The sequence below is a fragment of the Bufo bufo genome, chromosome 1, assembly GCF_905171765.1.
Source record: "Bufo bufo chromosome 1, aBufBuf1.1, whole genome shotgun sequence".
NCBI classification, from domain to species: domain Eukaryota; kingdom Metazoa; phylum Chordata; class Amphibia; order Anura; family Bufonidae; genus Bufo; species Bufo bufo.
The window spans coordinates 68,559,456-68,572,396 of record NC_053389.1 but is presented as its reverse complement, the minus strand read 5'-3'; positions in this window follow the sequence as shown (position 1 = coordinate 68,572,396).

The following is a 12,941-nucleotide window of genomic DNA, read 5'->3' as shown; positions in this document are numbered from 1 at the left end:
CGGCTAAGTCCTCTTCTGCTGCTGCGTCTTGCTCCACATCAACTGCACCACCCCAGCTCCCCAGGGGCTATTCCACATCCCAGATACGACAGTGTCACTGTCACAGCCACTATCTCTGGCTGTGACCTTCTGTTCTTGCTCGTTTGGCGCTCCTCGCTGAAGTTCTGTTCCTTTGTGTTATTTGTGGTTCTGTATGGGTTAACTCCCCTGTGTTCCTATTAGGAGTTAATCCTCTGTCTGCTCCATGGGTGTGGCCTCTCTGCTGCACCCATGGAACATGTATTTAAGGCTGAGGTTTCCTCAGTTCTGTTTCAGCTCTCCTGGTGTGTGTTGTCTTGTCCTGCTCCTGGTTTGTACTCTCTCTCCCATGCTGCTAACCCATGGGATCTGTGTCTGTCTGTCTGTGCTCTGTGAGTTTCCCTACTTGTTCATTTGCGTCCTTTTTCCTGTCTTTCTGTTCTGCCAGTTATGTTTTAGTTACTTTGTGTTTATTCTGATGTCTGTGTTCAGCAAGCCTTTGCAGCAGAGTGGCATGACAAGGCCATGCAGATTACTACTGGTGGAGCAAGTCCTTCTCTGCTCATTGCCACTCCTGCTCCCTTGCGTGAACTCCTGTATGTATTATTAGTTGACCTGTTTTGTATTCATATGTCTGTGTTCAGCAAGCCTTTGCAGCAGAGTGGCATGACAAGGCCATGCAGTTTACTACTGGTGGAGCAAGTCCTTCTCTGCTCATTGCCACTCCTGCTCCCTTGCATGAACTCCTGCTTGTGTTATTATTTGCCCTGTTTTGTATTTACCTGTCTGTTATGTTTGCCTATGTGCCGTCGGTACTTTCTGGTACCTGTTGTCCATTCGCTCCTGCTGTCACTGTCTAGGTCACGCTCCAGAGGGGACCCTGGCAACTTCCTGTGGCTAAGTCTAACTCTACCATCTAGGGCTCTAGTGAAAACCAGGAGTTGCTTAGTTACGCCCCTCTGGAGTATTACTAGACAGTGGCGCAGTGGGGTTTTTCTCCCACTGTGCTGACGGTACATAGAGCTCATGTTTTCTCTGTGCTGCCTTCCCTGTTTTGTTTGTGCAATAAACTCTTATGTGTCTGTACCTGATTTCCGTTTGTTTATTGCATGACGACGCGGTGGTACCTTCTGGGACCTCCAACTCGTGACAGTCACGCCGTCTTGGGGTTGACTTGCCTGAAAGCAGAGAGTCACACCGGACCAGCACTCCTGTCCGCCCTGAACGCACAGGTGGATCAGTGGCTGACTCCGCACCAACTGGAGATCGGCAAAGTGGTGTGCGACAACGGAAGCAATTTGTTGGCGGCATTGAATTTGGGCAAGTTGACACATGTGCCGTGCATGGCACATGTGTTGAATCTGATCGTACAACGCTTTGTGCATAAGTACCCAGGCTTACAGGACGTCCTCAAGCAGGCCAGGAAGGTGTGTGGCCATTTCAGGCATTCCTACACGGCCATGGCGCACTTTTCAGATATCCAGCCGTGAAACAACATGCCAGTGAGGCGATTGATTTGCGACAGCCCGACACGTTGGAATTCAACACTCCTAATGTTCGACCGCCTGCTCCAACAAGAAAAAGCCGTCAACGAGTATTTGTATGACCGGGGTGCTAGGACAGCCTCTGCGGAGCTGGGTATTTTTTTGCCACGTTACTGGACGCTCATGCGCAATGCCTGTAGGCTCATGCGTCCTTTTGAGGAGGTGACAAACCTAGTCAGTCGCACCGAAGGCACCATCAGCGACCTCATCACATTTGTTTTCTTCCTGGAGTGTGCCCTGCGAAGAGTGCTGGATCAGGCCGTAGATGAGCGTGAAGAGGAAGAGTTGTGGTCACCATCACCACCAGAAACAGCCTTATCAGCATTGCTTGCTGGACCTGCGGCAACGCTGGAAGAGGAGTCTGAGGAAGAGGAGTCAGAGGAGCAATGTGGCTTTGAGGAGGAGGAAGACCAACCACAGGAGGCATCCCAGGGTGCTCATTGTCACGTATCTGGTACCCGTGGTGTTGTACGTGGCTGGGGGGAAGAACAGACCTTCAATGACATCAGTGAGGATGAGGAACGGGACATGAGTAGCTCGGCATCCAACCTTGTGCAAATGGGGTCTTTCATGCTGTCATGCCTGTTGAGGGACCCTCATATAAAAAGGCTGAAGGAGAACGACCTGTACTGGGTGGCCACGCTACTAGACCCCTGGTATAAGCAGAAAGTGCCTGAAATGTTACCGAATTAGTCGCAAAGGATGCAGCAGTTCCAAAACAAGTTAAAAAGTATGCTTTACACAGCGTATAAAGGTGATGTCACAGCACAACGGGAATCTAACAGGGGAAGAGGTGAAAGTAATCCTCCTCATACCACGACCACGCTGGCAAGGACAGGACGCTTTACAGACGTGTTGTTAATGGAGGACATGCAGAACTTTTTAAGTCCTACGCATCGCCACAGCCCTTCGGGGTCCACCCTCAGAGAACGACTTGACCGACAGGTAGCAGACTACCTCGCCTTAACTGCAGATATCAACACTCTGAGGAGCAATGAACCCCTTGACTACTGGGTGTGCAGGCTTGACCTGTGGCTTGAGCTATCCCAATTTGCGATAGAACTTCTGGCCTGCCCCGCTTCAAGTGTCCTGTCAGAAAGAACCTTCAGCGCAGTAGGAGGTATTGTCACTGAGAAGAGAAGTCGCCTAGGTCAAAAAAGTCTAGATTACCTCACCTTTATTAAGATGAATGAGGCATGGATCCCGAAGGGACTGACAGTGGGGGATGCATTTGACTTAGGCCTCATGCACACGACCGTTGTGTGCATCCGTGGCCGTTGTGCCGTTTTCCGTTTTTTTTCGCGGACCCATTGACTTTCAATGGGTCCGTGGAAAAATCGGAAAATGCACCGTTTTGCAGCCGAGACCGTGATCCGTGTATCCTGTCTGTCAAAAAAATAGGACCTGTCCTATTTTTTTGACGGACAACGGTTCACGGACCCATTCAAGTCAATGGGTCCGTGAAAGAACACGGATGCACACAAGATTGGCATCCGTGTCCGTGATCCGTGGCCGTAGGTTACTTTCATATAGACGGATCCGAAGATCCGTCTGCATAAAAGCTTTTTCAGAGCCGAGTTTTCACTCAGATCCGACAGTATATTCTAACACAGAGGCGTTCCCATGGTGATGGGGATGCTTCTAGTTAGAATATACTAAAAGAACTGTGTACATGACTGCCCCCTGCTGCCTGGCAGCACCCGATCTCTTACAGGGGGCTGTGATCCGTACAATTAACCCCTCAGGTGCTGCACCTGAAGGGGTTAATTGTGCGTATCATAGCCCCCTGTAAGAGATCCGGGGCTGCCAGGCAGCAGGGGGCAGACCCCCCCTCCCCAGTTTGAATATCATTGGTGGCCAGTGTGCGGCCTCCCCCGGCCCCCCCTCCCTCTATTGCATTAATAACATTGGTGGCAGTGTGCGGCCCCCCCCCCGATCATTGGTGGCAGCAGAGTTCCGATCGGAGCCCCAGCGATTAAACTGGGACTCCGATTGGAAGTCTATGCCAGCCTCAGTGCCTCATCACATCTCCTGCCACAGTGCGCCGTGATTTGCCAGCCACACTGCCTCAACACATTAGAAGCCATAATGCCCCCTGACTATACCAGCCATGATTCCTCATCAAATTTACAGCCACAGTGCCCCCTGACTTTGCTAGCCAGATTGCCTCATCACATTAGCAGTCATAATTCCCTCTCACTATGCCAGTCTCAATGCCACCTGGCAACCACAGTGTCTCATCACATTGCAAGCCACAGTGTTTAATCACAGTGCCCGCTGACTACGCTAGCCACAGAGCACTATCATAAGTAGGGCCAGTTCACACCACTTATTCTCTCCCCCCCCCCATCATTGGTGGCAGCGGAGTTCCGATCGGAGTCCCAGTTTAACCGCTGGGGCTCCGATCGGTAACCATGGCAACCCCAGGACGCTACTGCAGTCCTGGTTGCCATGGTTACTTAGCAATAGTAGAAGCATCATACTTACCTGTTACCTGCTGGCTGCTGCGATGTCTGTGTCTGGCCGGGAGCTCCTCCTACTGGTAAGTGACAGCAATGCGCCGCACAGACCTGTCACTTACCAGTAGGAGGAGCTCCCGGCCAGACACAGACATCGCAGCAGCCAGCAGGTAAGTATGATGCTTCTACTATCGCTAAGTAACCATGGCAACCAGGACTGCAGTAGCATCCTGGGGTTGCCATGGTTACCGATCGGAGCCCCAGCGGTTAAACTGGGACTCCGATCGGAACTGCCACCAATGATGGGGGGGGAGAGAATAAGTGGTGTGAACTGGCCCTACTTATGATAGTGCTCTGTGGCTAGCGTAGTCAGCGGGCACTGTGATTAAACACTGTGGCTTGCAATGTGATGAGACACTGTGGTTGCCAGGTGGCATTGAGACTGGCATAGTGAGAGGGAATTATGGCTGCTAATGTGATGAGGCAATCTGGCTAGCAAAGTCAGGGGGCACTGTGGCTGTAAATTTGATGAGGAATCATGGCTGGTATAGTCAGGGGGCATTATGGCTTCTAATGTGTTGAGGCAGTGTGGCAGGCAAATTACGGCGCACTGTGGCAGGAGATGTGATGAGGCACTGAGGCTGGCATAGACTTCCGATCGGAGTCCCAGTTTAATCGCTGTGGCTCCGATCGGAACTCTGCTGCCACCAATGATCGGGGGGGGGGGGGGGGGGAGAAGGGAGGCCGCACACTGCCACCAATGTTATTAATGCAATAGAGGGAGGGCGGGGGGGGGGGGGGGGGGGGCACACTGTGCCACCAATGTTATTAATGCAATAGAGGGAGGGTGGGGGGGGCCACACTGGCCACCAATCAAATTTAAACTGGGGAGGGAGGGGGGTCTGCCCCCTGCTGCCTGGCAGCCCCGGATCTCTTACTGGGGGCTATGATACGCACAATTAACCCCTTCAGGTGCGGCACCTGAGGGGTTAATTGTGCTGATCACGGCCCCCTGTAAGAGATCCGGGGCTGCCAGGCAGCAGGGGGCAGTCATGTACACAGTTTGTAGTATATTCTAACTAGGAGCGTCCCCATCACCATGGCAACGTCTCTGTGTTAGAATATACTGTCGGATATGAGTTTTTACGATGTAACTCATATCCGACAGTATATTCTAACATAGAGGCGTTCCCATGGTGATGGGGACGCTTCAAGTTAAAATATACCATCGGATTGGAGAAAACTCCGATCCGATGGTATAAAAGAGACTCCAGACTTTACATTGAAAGTCAATGGGGACGGATCCGTTTGCAATTGCACCATATTGTGTCAACGTCAAACGGATCCGTCCCCATTGACTTGCATTGTAATTCAGGACGGATACGTTTGGCTCCGCACGGCCAGGCGGACACCAAAACGACTTTTTTTCATGTCCGTGGATCCTCCAAAAATCAAGGAAGACCCACGGACGAAAAAACGGTCACGGATCACGGACCTACGGACCCCGTTTTTGCGGACCGTAAAAAAGAACGGTCGTGTGCATGAGGCCTAAAAAAGGCCTGATGAGATGCCTTGGGCTATAAAATGGTACACACGCTGCTGTATTTAATCTCTGAATGCCGGAGGACTTACGTGACTTCTCCGCAACCAACTAGGGTTCAAGCCGCAATGTTTTAGTGCACTTTCTGCCTGGAAAACATCAATTTTTCCGGCCGCTGCTACAGCGACAATACCTGATTTTTCAGGCATGTGTACATGCCTAATTTTTCTGGCCTCTGGTGCTGCACTGTGGCTGCAAAAACAAAACAAAAAAAAAGGCACATACATGTGTCAATTCCCCTTCGTGATCGTTACCTTGTTGTGGTGAAGGGGCTTTCGTATCACAATGAAGCGATCACCTCTATAAGTGTGTTGGCAATGGCAATGTTGGCACACCCCAGATGAGATAAGGTCGTTGCTTCATTGTGAACAGACCAAAAGCAATCGGCTGGATAATTTTGCATAGAAAAAACATGAATTTTCTTTGTGATCATCTAAGGTGATCATTAAAGCCTACTAGGCCAACAATGGGCCCACACTGCAGAATCATTGTTTTCTGGGTCACTTAACGGTCACTGAACTACCTCAGCACGACCATAGGCTTTGAAAAACCACCATCGTCTTCAATCTCCCAAACGTGCGAACGAGCACAGTCATCACTACACCAAGATTGACGCATAGAGGAATAAAATTTATGTCATGAGTGTGTCAACTATTGACAACTCTTTGCAGTTGTCTAAACTCTATTCCATACACGTCCCCTGATAGGGGACGTAACAGGGATTAAACTGATAGGAATAGTACTACTTAGCATACCACTCATATTGGGATTGCATAGTACATTGCACGGCGCACGCGCAGTGCCCCAAATTGGAAGTAAGAGGACCGACCAAGCATCTTTTTCCATCTCCCGGTTCCTAAAATCTATTCCATACACCACATCGGCCCCTGATAGGGGACAAAACAGACATTAAACTGGTAAGAACAGATTTTTTTAATAAAAAAAAAAGAGGACAGCCTGTGCGTAGCAGGGTATTTTTTGGCCACGCTACTGAACGCTCATGCACAATGGCTGTAGGCTCATGCATCCTTTTGCGGAGGTGACAAACCTGGTCAGTCAAACCCAAGGCAACATCATCGACCTCATCCCATATGCGTTTTTTCTGGAGTGTGCCCTGCGAAGAGTGCTGGATCAGGCCGTAGATGAGCATGAAGAGGAAGAGTTGTGGTCACTATCACCACCAGAAGCAGCCTTGTCGTCGTCGATTGCTGGACCTGCGGCAACGCAGAGAGAGGAGTCTGAAGAAGAGGAGTCAAAGGTGGAAGGTGGTTTTTAGGAGGTGGAAGACCAACCACAGCAGGCGTCCCAGGGGGCTTGTTGTCACCTTTTGGGGACCCTTGGTGTTATACGTGGCTGGGTGGAGGAAGAGACCTTCAATGACGTCAGTGAGGACAAGGAACGGGACATGGCTAGCTTGGTATCCAACCTTGTGCAAATGGGGAGTTTGCGGTTGTGCAAATGGGCTGTTTGCGGTGCGTTAAACGGGGAGTTTGGTCTGTCACTGTGAAGCGGGCGTAACCCTTACACTACCTGATCGATACAACATCATACCTGATGTTTTAAAGCACGTTATTCCAAACAATTTAGGAATGTTAGGTGATTTATGCCCTTTATGGATTAAAACCCGACTCTGCGGCAACTACGTAATTTTCTATGGGAGTTTTGCCATGGATCCCCCTCCGGCATGCCACAGTCCAGGTGTTAGTCCCCTTAAAACAACTTTTCATTCACTATTGTGGCCAGAAAGAGTCCCTGTGGGTTTTAAAATTCGCCTGCCTATTGAAGTCTATGGCGGTTCGCCCGTTCGCGAACATTTGCGGAAATTCGCGTTCGCCGTTCGCAAACGGAAAATTTTATGTTCGCGACATCTCTAACGCCCTGTATCATATTCTCTATTAACGCGCCTATGCAATATCCTGCCCGTGGTTTGCTCCTCACCCTACGAAATCACGCTGTTTAAGGCAGCCTTTTGTTTGGCATTTTTTGCCGCCCTTAGGATTGCGGAGCTGGTGTCCCAATCGCGTACCCGGTTGGGCGGTTTATGTGTTGGCGACGTTCTCCTCAGTGACTCCTCCCTCCGGGTTTCCATTCGCCGCTCCAAAACAAATGTCTTTGCGCGCGGCGCGTGGTTCCCCATTCATAAGGTGGATGGCCCTGTATGCCCTCATGCGGCGGTGTCTCAGTTATTGAGTGCACGCTCTCAGGGCTCTCCTCTTCTCCTACATGCTGACATTAGCCTCATGCGTTTTCAGTTTAAATCCATTTTTCGCCGTTGCCTTTTTGCATTAGACCTTCCTGTCGCGGATTTTGGTGCCCACTCTTTCCACATTGGTGCAGCTAAAGATGCGGCCAGGACGGGCTTGCCGGAGTCCGATGTTCAACGGATTGGCAGATGGAGGTCTGCGTGTTTTGCTTCCTATGTCCATCCCCATTTATTGATTTCATTTCTATTTTCAGATGCGATGCAGCCCACCATCTGCTTCATCGGACATTCCTACATGTTTTGGGCCGGCCAGTGGGCAGAATACCTTCTGGGTGGCCGCAGTCTCGTCTTTCGCAATATTCAGGTTATGTGGCGAGGCGTCCAGGGTCTACGTTGGTCCCAGGTCCTTCCAGAAGCCGTTGACCTCAGCAGATCAGTTTGCTCGCCGGTGATTTTAGTCATTCACGCAGGGGGTAATGACCTCTGCCTGTTAAAAATCGCTGAGCTGATTACCCTGATTAGGGGCAGACTTGGAACGCCTTTCTTCTTTCATGAGGTTGTGATAGTTTGGTCTGAGATCATTTCCAGGGTCACGTGGCAAGGTGCTTGGGATTCCTAGGCCATAGAGAGGGCCAGGAGAACGGTCAATGCCCGGATTGCCCGATTTGTTCGTTAACGGGCGGGGGTGGTAGTGTGTCACCGCCAACTGGAAGGCGATAACATGCGGCTTGATGGGGTTCACCTTAACGACATTGGGTTAATTTTTAGAGTTTCTACTCTAGGGGTACATCAGGGGGGTTTCAAATGGGACATGGTGTCAAAAAACCAGTCCAGCAAAATCTGCCTTCCAAAAACCGCATGGCATTCCTTTCCTTCTGTGCCCTGCCGTGTGCCCGTACAGCAGTTTATGACCACATATGGGGTGTTTCTGTAAACTGCAGAATCAGGGCCATAAATATTGAGTTTTGTTTGGCTGTTAACCCTTGCTTTGTAACTTGAAAAAAATGGATTCAAATGGTAAATCTGCCAAAAAAGTGAAATTTTGAAATTTTATCTCTATTTTCTATTAATTTTTGTGGAACACCTAAAGGGTTAACAAAGTTTGTAAAATCAGTTTTGAAAACCTTGAGGGGTGTAGTTTCTAGAATGGCGCTGCCTTCCATGCCATCGGGTCCCCCCTACAGCCGCACGGGGACCCGATGGCACCTAGGACCACCCGCCGCAACCTCCAGTAAAAGCCTCAAACTGCAGGTCTGAATTGACCTGCGGTTTGCGGCGATTGCCGACACCGGGAGGTCACGGGACCCTCCCGCGCATTGACCCAATGTGCCTGCTCAATGATTTGAGCAGGCACCTTGTTCCAATCACCGCCCGCCGGGAGGCTGTGATCGGAACTACACAGGACGTACAAGTACGCCCTGTGTCCTTAAAGGGGTATTCTCATCTTGCTACTTCATCCTCAATTGCTGCCAGCTAGCTGTTCACTTCCTGGTTTTCTACTGCTAAGGCTGGGCGGGCTTAGGCAGTTTGAGTGAAGGCCGGCCACACCTCCTTATGACATTACACTGTCCTTGCGTGCTAGTTCATGTGAAGTGTATGACTCATCAGTCTGGCAGCCTTCAGTGTGTGTGAGGCCCCTCCCCCTGCTGGGGAATCAGAGAGCCATGTGAAGTGAGCTCAGTGTACAGTAACACGTGGCTGTTCTGCAGTTTTACACACAAAATCTCAGTCTGATCTTTTACAAACCCATTCTGTGCATCAAAAACTGTAATTCCATATTATACATTAGCTCAAAAGCTTGACCAACCCCCACCCACCAGCACTATTACAGATTTGTTTCCATTACAGCTGTTGTGTATAAACCTTACACTATGTATCTTTATAGATGCATATACAGCTCAGCTACATGTGTCTTCTACAGTCCCCTAACATCACTTTGGCTGAATGGCTTCCTATACAGCCCTGCTACATCTTTATTGTACTCCCACGCTAGCACTGGGTCTGAAAGGTTACATATACAGCTCTTGAACACCATTGAAAGTTAATGGGGGACGGATCCGTTTTCTATTGTGCCATATTGTGTCAGTGAAAACGAATCCGTCCCCATTGACTTACATTGTGTGTCAGGACGGATCCGTTTGGCTCAGTTTCGTCAGACGGACACCAAAATGCTGCAAGCAGCGTTTTGGTGTCCGCCTCCAAAGCGCAATAGAGCCAGAATGGAGCCAAACTGATGCATTCTTAGCGGATCCTTATCGGACCGCTTGTGAGATCCCTGAACGGATCTCACAAACGGAAACCCTCCTGTATTACCTGCGCTACATCTCCTGTATAATGTTTGCGCATCATAAATATCAGCGACATTTAGCTTAATTTTTTTGCCACTGGTGACAGCGAAATTACCAGCGCTACATCTCCTGTATAACGCTTGAGCATCATAAATATCAATGACATTCATTCAGTTACATTTTTTCACCGCTGGTGACAGCGACATTACCTGCGCTACATCTCATGTATAACGTTTGCACATCATAAATACCAGTGACATTCAGTTAAATTTTTTCGGCGCTGGTGACAGTGACATTAGGTGCGCTACATCTCCTGTATAACATTTGCACATCATAAATATCAGTGACATTCAGTTAAATTTTTTCGCCGCTGTTGACAGCGACATTAGCCGCGCTACATCTCCTATATAATGTTTGCGCATCATAAATATCATTTACATTCAGTTACATTTTTTTGCCGCTGCTGACAGCGACATTACCTGCGCTACATCTCCTGTGTAACTTGTGCACATCCTAAATATCAGTGACATTCATTCAGCGTAATTTTTTTAGCCGCTGGTGACAGCGACATTAGCTGCGCTATATCTCCTGTATAACTTTTTCACATTCTAAATATCATTTACATTCAGTTAAATTTTTTCGCCGCTGCTGACAGCGACATTACCTGCGCTACATCTCCTGTGTAACTTGTGCACATCCTAAATATCAGCGACATTCATTCAGCGTAATTTTTTCTTAGCCGCTGGTGACAGTGACATTACCTGCGTGGCTGCGCTACATCTCCTGTGTAACATTTGAGCATCCGAAATATCTGTGACATTCCGTTTCATTTATTTGCACATATGCAATAGAGCCGGATTGGGGGTATGCACTTTGACGCCAATAATATGCCATGGCTGGGTCAGGTGTAAGTGATAGTTTATAGTTTTGTTTGTGACGCCAATTGCAGCGTTCGCAGGGTACTAACACAGGGCCCTTTAAGGTGTTGTAACTCACCTACCAGGTTAGGAATGCCAGAGTGGTGTAATGTCTCTGTATGGTAGTGGCAATAGTGTCAACAGTGTCTCCTACCTTGGTACGGCTGGACTCCTGGATCCCGGCTCACTTGCAATAAAATGAGTGTGGTGCTAGTAGGAGTAATTGAGGAACTTGCAGCAGTAATTGAGATCCAGACTTGGAATAAAGTTTAAACTTGTCTTTACTAGATGCAGCTTTCATCCAAGTGAGATACAGCATTAGTCTGAAGTCCCAGCAGGTATTGGCAGTGTGTGGCAGGAATCTAGCTTCTGCTCTATCATATGCCTGGAGCTTTGCAGGAAAGGGATGTCTGCTTGGTAGCTCTGTAATGTGGCAGGAATTTATCTTCTGCACTATCTATCATCTGCTGTCTTGGGAACTGACTTGCTGAGGAGGAATTTAGCTTCTCCTGGTCTCTGCACGGTACTCACAGTTAATTTCACAGGGTATGCTTCTTCCTGGAATACTGGAGATGGCTGCTTGCTTTCTTCCAGCTGAGGCTGCAAGGCTCAGGCTGGGAATGATGATCAATTGTCTCAGCCGAGACAAGATCCTGGCTTTGGATCCCTATAACTGGGAGCTCCTACACACACACCATACCCCTAGCAGGGGGTGGGTTACACTAACTCTAACTTCGTCCTCTCCCCATGAGGCAGGATGTGGGCGCAGCCCATTTCTGCTCACAGAAGGGGGAGCTGAACTGGAATGCACTATTCCACTTCAGAAACACTAAACTGTCTCTAAGTCCCTGCTAACACATTGCTAACATGAAAATTACAGCAATATATATTTACAAGGCTTTACAATGCACATTTGTGAGGATAATATGTGAAATTACATTAGATGACAATGTAAATGCTCATAACAGGCCGTAGCAGGGTAAAAGAGTTTCGTAACACAACTCTGGGGTGTTACACATACACTTACAAAACCTGCGCTACTGTACGTGTGACATACTGTACTTGCAAGCATATATAACATTTAATATGCTCAAGGCGAGCAGTAAGGGACGGGGAAGTGGCTGTGCTGCTGATGGTGCATGCAGAGGCCGTGGCCCTGGGTGTGGAGAAACTGTGCTTGCTGTTAGAGTACAAGAAACACACTCATCCACGATACCTTGCTTCATGTCCCAGTTTGCAGGGCGGCGCAGGACACCACTCTCGAAGTCACACCAGTGCGACCAGGTGGTCGGTTGTATTGCAGCAGATAATGCTTCCAGTCGGTTAAGCACCACCCTGTCCTCCACAAAGTCCAGTCTCAGTAGCCAAGAGTCTGGTCAACAGAATCCTCACTCTGATCCTCCTTCCTCCCACCATGGAGAGTCTTGGCAAACAAGTGATCCCACACTCGGATATTCCGAGGAGCTTTTTTCATCGCCATTCCTTGATTTGGGCCTTTCGCCAAGCCCGCTTATTGAGGGACATGATGAGATCTTGTGCACTGATTCCCTGTCATGGTCTTACCTTCTTGCTGTTCTCCTTCGTTTGACATGTGCTGGCGGCCATCTTGGTTTCTGGGTTTCTTGTAGCCTCCCACCCTGCGGCTCCTCCTTCCCACTGGGAGGAGCTGGATGCCTAGCTCATATATATAGGAGGTCTGTGGCTTCAGTTCCTTGCTTGGTCCTCCTGTGTTCACATGCTTCTAGACTGCTGCTGCTTCTGGTTCCTGATCCTGGTTTCGTCCGACTACCCTGCTGGTTCCTGATCCTGGTTTCGTCCGACTACCCTGCTGGTTCCTGATCCTGGCTTCGTCTGACTACCCTGCTGGTTCCTGATCCTGGCTTCGTCTGACTACCCTGCTGGTTCCTGATCC